The sequence below is a fragment of the Choloepus didactylus genome, chromosome X (assembly GCF_015220235.1).
Source record: "Choloepus didactylus isolate mChoDid1 chromosome X, mChoDid1.pri, whole genome shotgun sequence".
In the NCBI taxonomy this organism is placed as follows: Eukaryota; Metazoa; Chordata; class Mammalia; order Pilosa; family Megalonychidae; genus Choloepus; species Choloepus didactylus.
In genome coordinates, this window is record NC_051334.1 from 42,698,513 (window position 1) to 42,716,716 (window position 18,204).

Consider the following 18,204-nt stretch of genomic DNA (forward strand, 5'->3'; position numbering starts at 1 on the left):
ATTAAAGGTAAGATAATACTCATTCTTCTATTACTTTGCTGCTTTCCTAAAGATAATTGCCTTAGGATTTATAGTTCTCCTATTCCAAAAATAAGAATATTCGCCCACACAAAACTGTTTGCCTAGCTCTAATAAAATATTATACATGTAGATATTTTCTGGAGAAAGAAGTATACTTGAATGTTGAATACTTTCACTCTGGATTTAATCTCTACTGCAAACTACAAAGGTTGTCAGGGTGAAGATAGGGAGTTGGTATTGTGGGATACATATTAGCAGAATGTGGATGCTTTAGGATGGAATAACTGGGGTGTAGTTGGAATATTTAGGACTTTGTGTGAAGATTTGCATTTCAGTTTTTTGTCTTTTGCAAAGATTTTTGTAAGGACTTCTATCTTCCTGCACCAAGAACAGAGTTACCAAATTACCCCTGATTGGTTGAGGTAGTAGAGGCTTCAAACATATCTCCTCAGTCCTAACCATTTCAATGCATTCAGGCCCAACTAACTGCCAGCAATTGCATCTCTTTGCCTCAAGGCTTTATTGGGACACTTGAACCAACTCTGCCCTTGCCCACAGCAGGCCAGAAGTGCCAGGAAATTAACGCTACTTGGGAGTAGCCTTCACCACTTGCTAATGGGAGTGGGTGAATAAATACCTCTCAGCCCATTTGCCCTTTAGATGGTATAACACTGAAGTGTGTGTTCTACACTATTTTCCAGAGTTCCTCAATGGGATTGAGTTCACATTGCCCCTAGTGGTAACTTCTTGATAACATCTCTTTTATTTACTTCCTTTCCTTCCCTGTCTCACTTCTCCACTCCCTTGCTGGTGTTTTCTGCGATAACCTTTCAAATAATCCATCTGTTCTCAATTTCTTGACTCAGGGTTTGCATCTGGAAAAATCCAAAGTAGGACAGTCAGGAACCTGGATTTTGTCCATGAAAGTATATTTAGGGAGAGAAATTGACAGCTGTAGTCAGCAAAGGGATCATGGGAATATGATGAGTGCCCTCATGGATTCTGATCATACAAAAGTTCATGAAGGCTGTGATGGCATCAGGGAAGGGGATTTCTGTCTTCAGATAAAAGATCATGTGAACAGGTAACTGAGTTCATAGAGCTGAGAGAGAATACTTTAGAGGAGGGAAAAGAACTTGAAGTTGGGAGTTACAGATGAGGGTGTGGGATAAAGAGCTCAGAGATGAAGGGAGATAACTGAGCTGCTTGTGGCAGTGCTGTGCACAGTGCATCTGGACCAGCTCAGTGGGAACAAGAGCTTTTCTGAGATATCAACATTCCCACCTCCAGTCTTTGCATTGCTCTACTGTCTCCCCAGCCTACATTACCACTGCCCTGCGGGAGGAAACATGAAGTCTGGGTTGTCAGATGTATATGTATCTCTCTTCAACTCTATGATTTTTAAAACCAAAACAAAACAAATGCAGATAAACCACTATGGTAGGAATGAGACATCCATAGGCAGTTAATATTCTCATTTAAGGGGTAGAAAGCAGCCTTGTAAGAGAGCAAGATGCTATTTGATGTTTAAAAACAGACCTAAATCTACCAATTAGTCTGTTATGCCTATGGTAACCTTATTCAATGTTAAGGTGGTAATCGCTTAAACCAAACCGTAATTTGGCCCCATTTTCAGCTTTCTTTTTCATCAGCTGCAGAAGCATATGCATTTATCAAAATAGGTGTCATCTGTTTTGAAATTCATGAAGTTAGATTCCACACTTGTCAAATATTTTTTTCCTGGCATTGACAAAAACATCAACATTAAGCTTTACTCAAGCTGTTTAGAAATAGAGATGTCCAGGTGAAAGAATGGTGGAATCAAAATGAAAGACAAGGGGCTGGAATGGCTCATTCATTCCACCAACATTTTCTGAATGCATTCAGTGCATACAGCAAATCACCAAACATGGGCTGAAGTCTCTGAGGAGTTGGAGGGGCACGAAACTGGCTTATTCATTAAAAAATATTTAGTACCTATAATGCTCAGCTCCATGCTAACCACTGGGAAGACAGCAGTGAATGAAACAGGCAAAGTCCTTGCCCTCATGGAAATTACATTCTAGAAAATATAATATGAAAGAAAGGGAATATTTAGCCCTCATCCCCAAGGATCTTATAATCTACTTGGATAAACAAAATGAATGTGCTAAATTAAAATTACAAAGCAATGCAAAAATAGGAGAAAATGAATAAAGAATGCATTTCAGATGCAGGTGGTTAAGGCAAACACAGTAAAAGAATGACCCAACACTGCTTTTCCCAGAAACTTGCTAGGCTACCTCGAAGAAGTCACTTAACTGCTGAATCTGTTTCCCAGAGCAGTGCTCCAGGGGCAGTTCTGCTGCTGATCAGACCCTCTGCCATTCACCTTGAAAATGATTCATGGTGAGAAATCTGGAAGAAAGGCAATCTCTGTAAGGCAACTTTAAAAACCTACAGCAAATATCATATTAAACAGCGATACATGGGTTCCTTTAAATTTAGTAACATATGTTGTATGATCTCACTGATATGAAATAATTAGAATAAACAAATTCATAAAGCCAGGAACTAGAATATAGTTTACTGGGGCCAGGGTGGGGGTAGCGAATGGAGTGAATGCTCAGATTGTACAGAGCTTCCATTTTGGAGTGATGGAAAAGTTTTGGTAATGGATAGTGGTAGTGGTAGCACAACATTGTGAACATAATCAATGGCACTGAATAATTTATTTGAGTGTAGTTAAAAGGAGAAATTTTAGGTTGTATGTATGTTAGTAGAATAAAAAATTTAAAAAAACCCAGCTCAAATAGGGAAAAAATTCAGTAACAATATAAGGTTGCTTATTTTCACTGTTACTGTTAAATATTGTTTTAGACATTGTAAACAGTGCAACATACAAGGAAAATAATAAGGTTTTAAGAATTAGGAAGGAAGAAGTTTAATTGTCATGGATTTTCAGACAATCTAATTATTTACATAGAAAATTCAAGAGACTCGATAAGCTGTTAGAACTGGTAAGAAATTTCAACAAACTTAGTGGATAAAAAGAAAAATTAAAAAATCAGCAACATTACAATACATCAGCAATAAACCAATTAGAAGATATAATTTTAAGAACACTATTCATAAGAGCAACAAACCCTTGTCTATGAATAGATGTAATAAAAAATATATGTGACAATGTAGAAAAACAGGTGGACATATCTACATGTTCGTGAATGTTAGTTTAAAAAACTCCCAGCAGTTTCATATAAGTGCATACTTCGATGAGAAGATCTCAAAATTCAAACAGAATAGTAAAAGGTCATAAACAAGATAATTTTGAACAAATAAAAATAAAAACAACATAGAAGACCTTGCCCTACCAGATCTGTATCTATCTATATCTATTTCTATCATCTATCTATATCTGTATATATATCTGTCTATATCTGTCTCTATATCATGTATATCGATCGCTGTATATAGTTTTGCAAGATTACTTTGTAGTAGGTTGAATTATGTACTCTAACAAACACAAAATCTTAATACATATTTTTTACTTGCTACTATACTATAACCAGCATCCATTATCCCAACTTCTTCATCACCTCAAACGGAAACTCTGTACCCATTACACAATAATTGTTCCCTATTATGAACATCTTACATTAGTATGATGCATTTGTTATAATCAGTGAACCAGTATTGATACATTATTATCAACTAAACTTCATAGTTGATTCAGAGTTCCTCAGTTTTTCTCTAATAACTTTTTTCTGTCCCAGGACCCTATCCAGAACCCCACATGACACTTAGTCTTCATGTCTCCTTAGATTTCTCTTGGCTGTGATGGTTTCTCAGACTTCCCTTGTTTTTGATGCCCTTGACCATTTGGAGGAGAAGGGCCAGGTATATTGTAGGATGTCCCCATATTGAAATTTGTCTGATGTTTTTCTCATGATTATACAGGGGTTACGGGTTCTTGGGATTGAGACCACAGAAGGCAAGTACCCTCATTTTCACCTTGTATCTAGGGTTCCCGCTATCTATGTGACTTATGACTGCTGATGTTGACCTTGATGACATGAGGTTGTGCTTGTTAGGTTTCTCCACTGTAAAGTTACTGCCTCCCCCCTTCCATACTGTACTCTGGAAGAAAGTGGCTTAAGGGATGGGGGACTTTACTCCCATTCTGTGAGGGTGGAGTAACTACATAAAATGTTCTCAATCTTAATCCATGTTCCTGCCAGTGTGAACCCATTGTAAACAGAACCTTTTGAAGATATTATTTTTAGTTAAGGTGCTGCAAACTGAACCAGTGTGGGTCTTAACCTAGATTACTGGAGGCTGTATAAAGAGAACATAGAAGTCACTGAAGCCCAAAAGGAGAGAACATTGCCATATGACAGGAGGCAGAGAAACAAGCCAAAGAACCAAAGATTACTGGAACAGCACCAGAACACAGCAGATTTTGAGGAGAAAGTAAGCTTTATGGATATCTAGATTTTGGACTCCTTCTAGCCTTAAAACCATAAGCCAATAAATTCCTGTTGTTTAAGCCAACTCATTGTGTGGTATTTGTCATGGCAGCCTAACTTAGTTTTGCAACATTTGGCAAACTAAGGCATAATTTAATTAAAGCAGTGCAGTATTGGTACAAAGATTGAAAAGTAGACCTTTTATCACAGGAAACTATGAAGCATTTATATATCACTGTATTTGTAACTATGTGTTTAAGTGTGTGAGTGTGTATCATATTTTAAAATAGGGATCTTCTTGTCTCAATTTTGGTTGAAGCATGAAGACAATAAATGCTATACTTCAAAGACACCACCATGCAAACATTTCAAAGTAAAAATATGAGAATTGTTTAGTCAGCTTTTAAACCCTTCACTTTGATGGGGGTGGGTTGGGATGTTGGTAGCAGTGGAAACTTGGTGGAGGATTTGTAAACATAATTTCTTTGGAAAGTGCTGGGGTTGGGAGTGCTTCTCCCTTAACCTCAAGTTGAAAGAAATGAGGAAATGACAGTGAGAAGTTGCTATGTATTTCCTGCTAACTGGGACCCAGTGGCCTGGAGTTTGGCTCCTTCCAGGAAATACAGGATGTTTGAGGAGCTGGCAAGCTGCTTTCATGGCGGTGAAAGCTTGTGTTTGTTTCTGCACTGAGATTGGCCTGTACTCCTAGAGTTTGCTGGGGCTAAGGATGCAAGAGTGTTTCCTGTGGACAAGATGGGACCATGTGCATAAGAGAGAGCCAGCCTGGAGCTCTGTCCTAGAGAACCATCAGGAGGGCCAAAGGGGTGCTAAAAGAATGGGAATCTATATGGAGTGGGCACTTGAAAGAACAAAGGCTGAGAAGGAAGCAGCCAGCCAGAGGAGGCACATTTGCTTTTGTTTCAGTTTGCTGAAGCTGCTGCAATGCAATATACCAGAAGTGGGTTCACTTTTACAATGGGGATTTATTGACTTACGATTTACAGTTCTTAGGCCATGAAAATTTCCAAATTAAAGCAACAACAGTATGAGACCTGGACTCTGAAGAAAGGCTGCCAGCATCTGGGACACCTCTGTCACATGGGAAGGCACATGGCTGGCAACTGCTGGTCCTTCGCTCCCAGGTTTCGGTGCTTTCAGCTTCTGCTTCCAGTGACCTCCTCTCTGAGCTTCTGTGAGTCCTCTCTTAGCATCTCCAGGGTTTTTCCCTCCAGACTTCTCTGGTTGTTTCTCTCTGAGCTCTGTGGACTTTTTCTGTCTTTTATCCTCATAAAGGACTCCAGTAAAGGATCAAGACCCACCTTGAATTGAGTGGGTCACATCTCAATTGAAACAACCCAATCAAAAGTTCCCACCTGTAATAGGTCTGCACCCACAAGAATGGATTAAAAGAACATGGAAGCTTCTGGGGGTGTATAACAGCTTCAAACCAGCACAGCTTGGCTCACAGGAAGTTCAGATAAATGTCTCGGGGGAGCCTCTGTGAAGCTTAAGAGAGAAATTCAGTTTCATGTATATGCCAGATCCAGTCAGTGCAAAGTCATCTTTTACTCCCTCTTCTCTCTTTGACCCTGGGAGAAGCATAAGGGTGATGATAAATTTGTGGGAGGGTTGGAGGTTTAGGTGGAGAGAGAAAGTGGAAGATCATGTACAGTTCCCAGAATCATCTGCAGTGGCCCCAGCTGAGTGGAAAAATTTATCTTTAAATCAATTTTTTAGTTTTGATTATTATATGGGACTGAACTTTCATACATATGCATATATTCAGACTTCTGCTGTAACACCAAATATGTATTTCTGAAAAACCTCTCATGCTGCAAAATCATACACTGTAAATAACAGACTTATGGGAAAAATACAGTTCAGGCAAACCAGTCAAAAACATATGGAATTTGTAGCTAGATTACTAACAAAAGCCACAACAATCCTAATAAAAACACTGGTTCAATCTCCATGAATATTTGCACCTAGCCTCATAATCAGCTTATCCTTGGCTACTCCTGGCCAGAGACTCACATTTTCACCTTTGAGATGTAAGGCATTGAGGGCACTCACTCTGATGAGATCAATTTCATCAGAACTAAAAATATAAATCTAGGGTGGTGTGCCAGTTTGGATGTGTTATGTCCCCTAAAACATCATGTTCTTTAATGCAATCTTGTGGGGGCTGACTTATTAGTGTTGATTAGGTTGGAATCTTTGAATTAGGCTGTTTCCACAGAGATGTGACCCACCCAACTGTGGGGGATACCTTTGATTACATTATTTCCATGGAGGTGTAGCCCCACCCATTCAGCTTGGGTCTTGATTAGTTTACTGGAGCCCTATAAAAGCTCACAAACAGGAGGAGCTCAGAGCAGCTGTAGCTAAGAGAGACATTTTAATGATGGTCGTTGAAAGGTGACGCTGACATTTTGGAGACTGCCATTTTGAAATGCAATAAGGGAGCAAGCAGATGCCAGCCATGTGCCTTCTGAGCTAACAGAGGTTTTCTGGATGCCAATGGCCTTTCTCCAGTGAAGGTATACTCATGTTTATGCCTTGGTTTGGACACTTTCATGGCTGTAGAACTGTAAATTTGTAACTTAATAAATCCCCTTTATAAAAGCCAATCCATTTCTGGTATTTTGCATTCTGGCAGCATTATCTAACTGGAACAGGTGGAGACATTTTTTAATCAATCAAGATTCTTTATCTTTCCCTTCCTTCCTTCCTTCTTCTCTCTCTTTCCTTTTCTCCTTTCTTATTCCCTCCCTCCTTCCCTCCCTTCCTTTACTAACATAAGGAGAAACGTCTTTGCAGCTTCTTCAGATAGTTTAACATAATATAAGTTGTGGTGTTTTTTTAACCCCTAAGCCAGCCACTGCTTGCACTAAAGAAAGACAGCTTGGATGGGTTTTTCACCTTTATTCTTATGTATATTGCTAGAGCTTTCTCTTTAATTATGATGAAGTTTGCCCCTGGTCTTTTGAAATCATTAGCATGCTGGGAAAAAATGACACATGAGCCAACATAGTTCCATATAATATTGACAATTTCCACTATTTATCTATCTTATTTGAGTTCAGTTATGTTAAGCAAACACAAGTTATAATAGAACAGATTGTATACATATATAAATATATGCAAATAAGATGTTAAAATGGTATGTGGTCTAAGTTCTGACTGAGGCTCCAAATATAGTAGGTGAAGTGAAGAGGTAGACCTAGATACATCCAGCCTACAAAAGAGTTTGAAGGAACTGGGAGGATTAGAGATGAGAGAGATCATTTCTTTTGAGAGCACAGTTGTGTCCTTTGAGATTGCTGTCACCGTGGGAAAGAAGTAGAGGTCCATTACCTCAAGTTTCCCTTGAGAACGCCTCCAATGAAACTATTTCAGTATGTGTCCTCTGGAGTTGGAGGCCCTGTAGATTGGTATATGCTACACTCCTGAGAAATATAAAGTTCTAGGGCCTGGATGAATCAACCTGTGGTTTTTGGTTGGGAAGTACCTGATACTTTCTGATGACTGGACAAAGGTTTGAGTTTCTGGTGGACTAAATGTGGAAAGAGAGAAGAAGTGAGCCTGAAACTAAAGAGATTTTGCCCAAGAGGGCCCCTAGAGTGGTAATGGGAGAAGATATATGTGGAGGAAGAATGTCAAGAAACAGAAGATCAAAGATAGAGTTACAAAAGATCAGGTGGAGGGTGCATCACTCATGTCAGAGAACATCCTCAGTGATGGGTGTGGGTGTTTCTCCAAAGAACCCATGCAGCATTCTACAAGAGAGAGGAAACTAAACATTCAACACAGCTAAAGGAAACAAACACCAGCTTAGCACTCTACCAGTCAAGTAACGCTGTTTTTCTTCCCCTATTTTTCTTTCTCACTCCCCAAAATTGGACCCCTGAGCACTCAGAAACTGTGGTTAGCAAGCTGGGGGAGGAGGGTTGTAAACTAGAAAATAAGCAAACTGTGCCAGTTTGGATATAATATGTCCCCCACAAAGCCATGATATTTTAATCCAATCTTGTTGGGTGGAACATTTTGATTGAATGTTTCTATGGAGATGTGACACATCCAGCTGTGGATAAGACCTTTGATTAAATTATTTCCATGGAGGTATTAACCTGCCCATTTAGTGTGGGTCTTAATTAAATCACTGGAGTCCTATAATAGAGTTCACAGACAGAAGGAGCTCTGAGCAGCTGAGAGAGACTTTTGGAGAGACTCTTGGGAGATGGCGCTTTGAGATGCTAGCCCAGAGTTTGTTCCAGAGAAGCTAAGAGAGGACAAAATGCCCCAAGAGCAGCTGAGAGAGACATTTTGAAGATGGTCATTGAAAGCTAATGCTCAGAGATGCTTGGAGCTGCAGACAGAAGGACATTTGGAAACGCTAAGCTAAGGATGCACAGGAGCTGAGAGAGGAGCTAAAACACAACCTGGGACCAGCAGACATCAGTCACATGCCTTCCCAGCTGACAGAGGTGTTCTGGACGCCATCGGCCTTTCTTCAGTGAAGGTATCCTCTTGTTGATACCTTAGTTTGGACAGTTTTATGGCCTCAGAACTGTAAATGTGTGACCTAATAAATCCCCTTTAAAAGAAACCCAGTCCATTTCTGGTATTTTGCATAATGGCAGCATTAGCAAATTGGAACACAAACCTTCCTCAATGCAGGTTTCCTACTTGGATATCGTTCTAGTTTGCTAATGCTGCTAGAGTGCAAAACACCAGAAATGGATTGGCTTTTATAAAAGGGGGTTTATTTAGTTACACAATTACAGTCTGAAGGTCATAAAGTGTCCAAGGTAATGCATCAACAATTGGGTACCTTCACTGGAGGATGACCAATGTGTCTGGAAAACCTCTGTTAGCTGGGAAGGCACATGGCTGGCATCTGCTTGCTCCCAGGTGATGTTTCAAAACAGTGTTCTCCAAAATGTCTGCAACAGCTTCCAATGGTTGTCTTCAAAATGTCTCTGTAAGCTGCAGCTACTCTCTCAGCTCCTGTGCATTCTTCAAAGTATTCCTCTTAGCTGTAGCAAACTTGCTCCATCTGTCTGAGCTTATATAGTGCTCTAGTAAACTAATCAAGGCCCATGCTGAATGGGCGGGGCCACATCTACATGGAAATTATCCAATGAAAGATCTTGCCCACAGTTGAGTGATCACATCTCCATGGAAACATCCAATCAAAAGTCTCCAACCCAATCAACACCAGTATGTTTCCTGCCCACACAAGACTGCATCAAAGATAATGGCATTTTGGGGGATGTAATACATCCAAACCAGCACAGATATGGTCCAAGCTGGGAGGGGGGAGAAACTCTGACTGAATAGAGTTTGAAATTTTGAATAGAATTCCAGAGTGGAAACATTAATTACTGAACTGAGATTGACTTGGGAACTGAAGATGGCTTTTCAATCTATCTGAGCATGAAAAGAAAAAGGTATAGTCTTGTCATAGTTTTCCTATAAAAGGCAAGGAAGTGTCACAGAGCAGGCCATGGGACAAGGAAGGTGTTCTGGTTTGCTAATGCTGCCTTTATGCCAAATACCAGAAATGGATTGGCTTTTATAAAGAGGTTTAATTTGGTCCCAATTTACAGTCTGAAGGCCTTGAAAATGTCCAAATTAAGAAATCTACATGCATATACCTTTACTGGAGAAGGCTAATGGCATACAGAAAACTTCTGTTAGCTGGGAAGGCACGTGGCTGGCATCTGCTGATCCCAGGTTGTGTTCCAGCTCCTCTCTCAGCTCTTGAGCATTCTTCAAAATGTTTCTCTTGGGACACTCTGTCTTCTCTTAGCTTCTCCAGAGCAAAGTCTGGACTAGCTAAAGTCTGCTTTCAACAGCCATCTCCAAAATGTCTCTCTTAGCGGCACTCTTAGCCACTCTTGAGGTCCTTCTGTTTGTGAGCTCTTTTATAGGACTCCAGTGATTAAATCAAGACCCACCCTGAATGGGTGGGGGTCCATAACTCCATGGAAATAATTTAATCAAATGTTGCACTCACAGTTAATTGAGTCACATCTCCATGGAAACACTCAGTCAAAGGATTACAACCCAATCAACACTAATACCTCTGCCCCCACAAGATTGCATTAAAGAACATGGTGTTTTGGGGACATAATACATCCAAACTGGCACAGAAGGTTACTGGGTGGAGGGTAACAGTACATCTGCTATGGTATTCTAGATGCTTTTTTTGTGTGCTTTAAGTAGCTCAAAAGTAAAATTTTAGCAATAGAAAATATAAACACCAAATAGTAGTGAATTGACCAGCTTTATATAATATCTTGTTCAAAGTAAATTATCTCAACATCAAATTTTGGAAGGGTTCTAAGAAGTAATTTAATTGAAATTCTTGAAAGGAAAATTTTGGTGAAACTATGAAGACTGGTCACCAGCACATTGGGCCATCTAAGCTCTGATTTTTACATCACCATTCACTCAGCTCATCTTGGTTGCTTGGTTGAAGAGTGATCTCACAAGCTATCCCTTCCCCTTCATTTGACCCTCTATCTAATACTCGGCTGCCAAGCCCCACATCTCCATGGTCTGTGTCAGGTTCAAGTGCTATTTCTCTTGTGTATCTTCCTTTCTTCTTGGTTTCTGTGCCCTCCTACTTCAGAAGTGGCAGACGATGAGGCAAAGAAGGGCTATTAGTTGGGAGATATGAGACTGTCATATGTTCTGGTTTGCTAAAGCTGCCATTAAGCAAAATACCAGAAATGGGTTGGCTTTTATGAAAGAGATTTATCAAGTCAAATAAAGTTCACAGTTCTAAGGCCATAAAAGTGTCTAAAATAAGGCATCAACTAGAGGATACCTTCACTGAAGAAAGGCCAATGGCATCCAGAACACCTCTGTCAGCTGGGAAGGCACATAGTTGGTGTCTGCTGGTCCTTTGATCCTGGGTTCTGATTTCAAAATGGCTTTCTCAAAAATGTCTCTGGGCTTCTGTCTCTCTTAGCTTCTCTCTCTCAGCTCCTGTGCATCATTGCTTGTTCTCCCAGGGCATTTCTCTCTGGGCTTCGTCTCTGAGCTTAGCATCTCCAAATGTCCTTCTGTCTGCATCTCCCAACATCTCCAAGCATCCGGGTCTGTATCAGTTCTTAGCTTCTCCTGGGGCCAACTCTGGACATATCTTAGCTTCTCTCCAAAATATCTCTCTCAGCTTCTCTGAGCTTCTTCTCTCCATGTGTTCTCTTTTTAACGCAATTTTATTGAGATACAGTCACATAACATACAATCATTCAATGTGTACAATCAGTTGTTCACAGTATCATCATGTAGTTGTCCTTTCATCACCACAATCAAACTTTGAACATTTTAATTACTCCAAAAAATAAAATAAAAATTAAAATAAAAAAGATCTTCCCAAACATCCCATTCCCCTCCTTCCCCCATTATTCATATAATTTTTAAATACAGTTTTATTGAGATATATTCATTCACCCTACAGTCATTCACAGTGTACAATCAGTTATTCACAGCAGCATCATACAGTTGTGTGTTCATCACCAGAATCAATTTTTGAAACTTTCCCTTACTCCAAAATAAAAACAAAAGCAAAACAAAACAAAACAAAAAAACACCTGAATCTTTCCATCCCCTCCATCCCACCCTATTCTTCCTCTAATTTTTGCCCCCATTTTTCCACTCATCTGTCCATACACTGGATAAAGGGAGTGCAAGCCACAAGGTTTTCACAGTCACACAGTCACAGTATGCAGTCTACATAGTTGTACAATCATCTTCAAGAATCAAGATCACTGGGTTGCAGTTTGACAGTTTCAGGTATTTCCCTCTAGCCATTCCAACACACTAAAGACAAAAAGGTGATATCTATGTAGCACATAAGAATACCCTCCAGAGTGACCTCTCGACTCCATTTGAAATCTCTCAGCCACTGGAACCTTATTTAGTTTCATCTCTCTTCCCCCTTTTGGTCAAGAAGATCCTCTCAATCCCATAGTGCTGGGCCCAGGCTCATCTCCAAGAGTCATTTCTCATGTTGCCAGGGGGATTCACACCCCTGGGAGTCATGTCCCACATAGTGGGAAGGGCAGTGAGTTCACCTGCTGAGTGGGCTTAGAGAGATATGGGGCCACATCTGAGCAACAAAGAGGTTTTCTGGTGGAGGGACTCCTAGGCACAATTATAAGTAGGCTATCCTCTCTCTTGCAGCAACTAGCTTCACAGCAGAAAGCCCCCAGATCGAGGGCCTGGCTCACTAAACTGGCAGTCCTCAATGTTTGTGGGAAAATTAGCAATAGCCCTGATTGCTGAAAATCAGTAAGCCCAACAGTTATGTATTTCTCTCCAGTTCCTCCAGAAGCCCTGCAAATACACTTTTACTCTCTTGCTCGTATCACTCTGGGATGTGTCAGGATTTCACTCCAGCCTGTGCAAACTCACCAAATCCCATTTCCCATTCACTGCTCCCTGCACCTATGGTGGCCTGAGCTCTCTTAAAGGACTCTAGTGATCTAATTAAAACCCACCTGGAATGGGTGGGGTCACACCTCCATGGAAATTATCTAATCAAAAGTTCTCACAGTTGGGTGGGTCACATCCCTATGGAAACAGTCAATCAAAAGTTTCCACCCAGCAAGATTGGATTAAAATATCATGGCTCTTCTTGGGATCTATAGCAGTTTCAAACTGGCACAGCATGGGAAGGAGTTTCATAGTGATGATGTTACATGAGGGTGTTGAAAGGAGCAGAGTTTTGAAGAGGCAGAAGTGTGTTAAGTGCTCACTTGATGGCAAAAACAGAAGGGAACAAAGTGGAATGGCCATGGCAAGGCCAACAGTCAAACATACGTATTTGTATGTTTAAATTGCTTGCTTGGGTGATTAAGATAAGAATATTTTCTAAAATGGAACAGGGGAGGTAATGATGATGGTGGCAGAGGAGGAAGGCCGGGGAGGGGGTGCTAGAAGCTGAAAGGCGGCGGCTCTGGCAGGGTTATGCAGGGTGGGCTATGGTCGTGAGGCGACTCCATCAAGGAGGGGGCGGGTATGAGGGGCTCTGTCCGCCTGAGGGGCTGCAGACCCTGGCTCCCAAGGGCACCATGGCTGGCTCAGCTGTTCCATGTGTCTCTGGTGGGAATGGAGGACTTGGTGGCGTCAGCGGTGGCTGCTGCTGCTGTGGCGGTGGCGATGGAAGAGCGGCGCTGAGGAGGAACCCTGCCAGACTTAGCTGGACAGCGGGATTAGAGTCCTCCAGAAAACATATCATATAGCCCATGAGGTGTAATGGTGATGTCTTCATGAGAGAACATCCTCTCATTCATCCTGTCATGTGTACCATACTGTTGTCGACTGGGCCATTCATCTAAGATGGGATTTACCCTGTGAAACGGGGAGAAGATTTATGGACCCCAAACATCATTTCAAGTTGTAGTTGAGTTTTTTTTTTTTAATATCAACATACTGTGCAAAGCTCTTTTGCTTTGGACCCTCTACTGTATTAAAGCTGCTGCATTGCTAACCCAGAACTGCTCCACTGTATTGATTGATCATCATGGCTTCAGTTTAGAAGAGATTGCAGCACATGGGAAAACACGCATCCAAGTTCCAGTTTGTGACTTTCTACCAAGAGCTGATGGTTGAGTGTACTAAGAAATGGCAACCAGATAAGCTGGTGGTAGTTTGGGCAATGAGAAGCCGAAGGAAGTATTCTAAGGCTCACAGCTGGCAACCTGGAATAAAAAATCCGTACTGTGGTGTTACAGTGTGACCTGTTCCTGAAAACATTGAAATCACTGTGACACTTTTTAAGGATCCTCATGCAGAGGAATTTGAAGACGAAGAGTGGACATTTGTCATAGAAAATGAATCCCCTTCTGGTCAAAAAAAGCTCTTGCTACTAGCAGCATCAACATGAAACAGTATGCAAGCCCTATGCAGACTCAGACTGATGTCAAGTTAAAATTCAAGCCATTGTCTAAAAAAGTTGTATCTGCCACTCTCCAGTTTTCTTTGTCTTGCATTTTCCTTTGGGAAGGAAAAGCCACGGATGAAGACATGCAAAATTTGGCTAGTTTGATGAGTATGAAGCAGGCTAACATTGGCAATTTGGATGACTTTGAAAAAGATAAAGAAAATGATGATGGGAACCAAGTGAACCAGGAGGAAAAGGCAGCAAAAATTACAGAGCTTATCAACAAACTTAACTGTTTGGATGAAGCAGAAAAGGACTTGGCCACTGTGAATTCAAACCCATTTGGTGATCTGGATGTAACAGATTTAAATCCATTCGGAGATCCTGACTCAGAAGAACCAATCACTGAAAGAGCATCTTCTAAAAAACCAGAAGAATCTTGTTATAATAACAGCTATAATCTCTTTAAAGAGATACAGACTCCGCAGTATTTTAACCCATTTGATGAGCCAGAAACCTTTGTAACTGTAAAGGATTCTCCTCCCCAGTGTACAAAAAGAAAAAATATAAGGCCTGTGGACATGTTCAAGTACCTCTATGCTGATAGTTCTAAAACTGAAGAAGAGTTGGATGAATCAAATCCTTTTCATGAACCTAAGCCAAGTCCTCCTCCAGATTACTTGGTAAATCCAATTGAAGAACTGGAAACTGAAAAGAAAATGAAAAGAAAGGCCCCAGCTCCACCAGTCATATCACAAAAGACAGGAAGAGTAGGTGAAAACACAATTGTTTCTGCAGGAAGAGATCTCGCAACTTCTCCTAAGCCAAGTCCTATACCAAGTCCTGTTTTGGGGAGAAAGCCAAATGCTAGTCAGTCATTGCTTGTATGGTGCAAAGAAGTTACAAAAAACTACTGTGGAGTGAAAATTATCAATTTTACTACATCATAGAGAAATGGTTGGTTTATCTTTTTGTGTAATATTACACCATTTTAGACTGGCTTTAATATCCTCAAGATATTAAAGAGAACAACAAAGAAGGCATACAATGGATTGGCCAGCATAAGAATTTCTCAGTTATTGGAACCTTCTGATATGGTTTTATTAGCAATTCCTGGCAAACTGACTGTTATGACTTATCTCTATCAAATAAGGGCACATTTCAGTGGCCAAGAACTAAATGTTGTTCAGATAGAGGAAAACAGCAGTAAAAGCACATATAAAGTTGGAAACTATGAAACAGATACAAACAGTTCTGTTGATCAGGAAAAATTCTATGCAGAGCTTAGTGATCTGAAGCAGGAGCCTGAACTGCAGCAGCCTACCAGCGGAGCAGTAGACTTCTTATCTCAGGATGACTCTGTATTTGTAAATGATAGTGGGGTTGGAGAGTCAGAAAGTGAGCATCAGACTCCTGATGATCACCTTAGTTCAAGCACAGCCTGCCCTTACTGTCACCAGACTAAAAGTGACACAGAACCCCAAAAGTCCCAGCAGGGCTCTGGAAGGACTTCAGGATCCGATGACCCTGGAATATGTCCCAATACAGATGCAACCCAAGCACAGATTTTGTTAGGCAAGAAGAGACTATTGAAAGCTGAGAACTTAGAATTAAGTGACTTATATGTTAGTGATAAGAAGAAGGATGTGTCTCTACCCTTTATTTGTGAGAAAACAGATGACCAAAAACTTCAGACTGTAGATGTTACTAGTTACTTGGACCAAGAAAAATTGGAGAATTTTATACCATTAGAATGCAGATCAGATCCTGAATCACCTGTCAAAAAAAAACAAGTTCATCTCCCACTGCTAAACTTGGATACCCATACAATAGAGATGCAGACCCTGCAAAGAAAAAACATAGCTCCCTGAAGCAGACAGAGAGTGATCCAGATGCTGACAGAACCACTTTAAATCATACAGCAGAGAGTGATCCAGATGCTGACAGAACCACTTTAAATCATACAGCCACAAAAACAGTCCAGCATTGAATGTTACCCAGACAAGAAGAACTTAAAGAAAGAGCAAGAGTTCTTCTTGAGCAAGCAAGAAGAGCTGCAGCTTTAAAGGCAGGGAATAAGCAGAATACCAGTACAGCCACACCACTCTGCAACAGGCAGCTAAGTGATCAGCAAAATGAAGAGTGACGTCGGCAGCTGAGAGAGAGAGCTCGTCAGCTAATAGCAGAAGCTCGATCTGGAGTGAAGATGTCAGCACTTTCCAGCTATGGTGAAATGGCTGCAGAAAAGTTGAAAGAAAGGTCAAAGATATCTGGAGAACAAAACACTAAGTTGGTGGACTTGAAACTGAAGATGCTCCTAGAAGCTCCGCCACAGGTGGCAAGTTCATTCTCCAGTGCTCCTCAGAAAGCTGTAACAGAGCTTAAAGCAAGACATTAAGAATGGCACAGAAGATCTCCGGATAGAACGATTGCAAAAAGCAACATAATGTTTCAGAAATCCTGTTGTGTTCAGCAAGGATACTACAGTCAGAAAAACTCAACTTCAGTTTTTCAGTCAGTATGTTGAGAAAAGATCAGAGATGAAAAGGCAGAGATCAATACAGGAAGATAACAAAGAAAGGAAATGAGGAGAAGGCAGTGGTAACTGAAACTCAGAGGAAGCCGTCAGAAGATGAAGTGCTTAATAAAGGGTTCAAAGACACCAGTCAGTATGTTGTAGGAGAATTGGCAGCACTAGAGAATGAGCAAAAGCAAATTGACACCCATGCCGCGCTGTTGGAAAAGCACCTTCACTATCTCGTGGACACAGGGAGGAACACGGAAGAAGCAGCAGCTATGATGCAGGAATGGTTTGTGTTAATAAAAAAATGCCTTAATAAGGAGAAAGAACTAGCTCTCTCTTCTGGAGAAAGAGCATGACCTGGAACAAAGGTATGAGCTGCTGAACTGGGAATTGTGAGCAATGCTAGCCATTGAAGATTGGCAGAAGACAGAGGCCCAGAAGTGATACGAGCAACTCCTGCTGGATGAGCTGGTGGCCCTGGTGAACAAGTGCGACATGCTTGTCAGGGACCTGGATGCTCAGGAGAAGCAGGCCAAAGAAGAAGACAAGCATTTGGAGTGAACTCTGGAGCAAAACAAAGGCAAGATGGCCAAGAAAGAAGAGAAATGTGTTCTTTAGTAGCAGCCGAACCAGAATCTCACCCAACGTTTTAGAGTCTTGGGTCCCCAGACCAGAAAAAGTCAGACTCATTGTTGATTTAAAACTTTTAACCTTCTGTTTGGTTGGATTGTACTTCTTTACCACCAACACCCCTTTTCCTCTCCTACCTTTCCAGATAATATGCAAAACTACAAAATAGATTTGTTTCAAGATTTATTAGTGAGTTCATCATTTCCTTGAAATCATGTGAAATAGATTTGCACAGACACCTTGTGAGTACTTGGTATTGGGAGTGTTCAAGAAGCTGTTCAAAAAGGAAAAAATGCTCCCTGCATTATTTCATATTTTTTTTGATGGAAGGAAAATTTGAAAATTTTTGTTGTTGTTAATAGCATAATGATGGTGGGAGGGAGGTTCAGAGAGGGGTAAGAAAAATGTCATGAATGATTTTTTTCCAGTACTGCCATATGTAGCACTCTGCTACCTAAATTTTATAGCTAGATCATACTCAATGTACTTATTAAACTGTATTCTATTTACCATAGGGGTATTCTCAGTTGTTTTGCATTTACCATAAGGATAATAGTGTTTTTCTCCTCTGCTTGTCTTAGAGGATGGTCTTTTAATATAGCCTGAGACAAGCTCTGTGATTTGAAGGTGAGGCATGAGGATGGGTCTAATTAACATGCATCCTTTTACAAAGACAGGCTTAT

General features: G+C 40.7%; 1 pseudogene; it reads left to right on the forward strand.

The window, feature by feature from the left end:
• Positions 1-14,007: 14,007 nt before the first annotated feature.
• Positions 14,008-17,509, forward strand: LOC119523370 (annotated as a pseudogene).
• Positions 17,510-18,204: the final 695 nt, after the last annotated feature.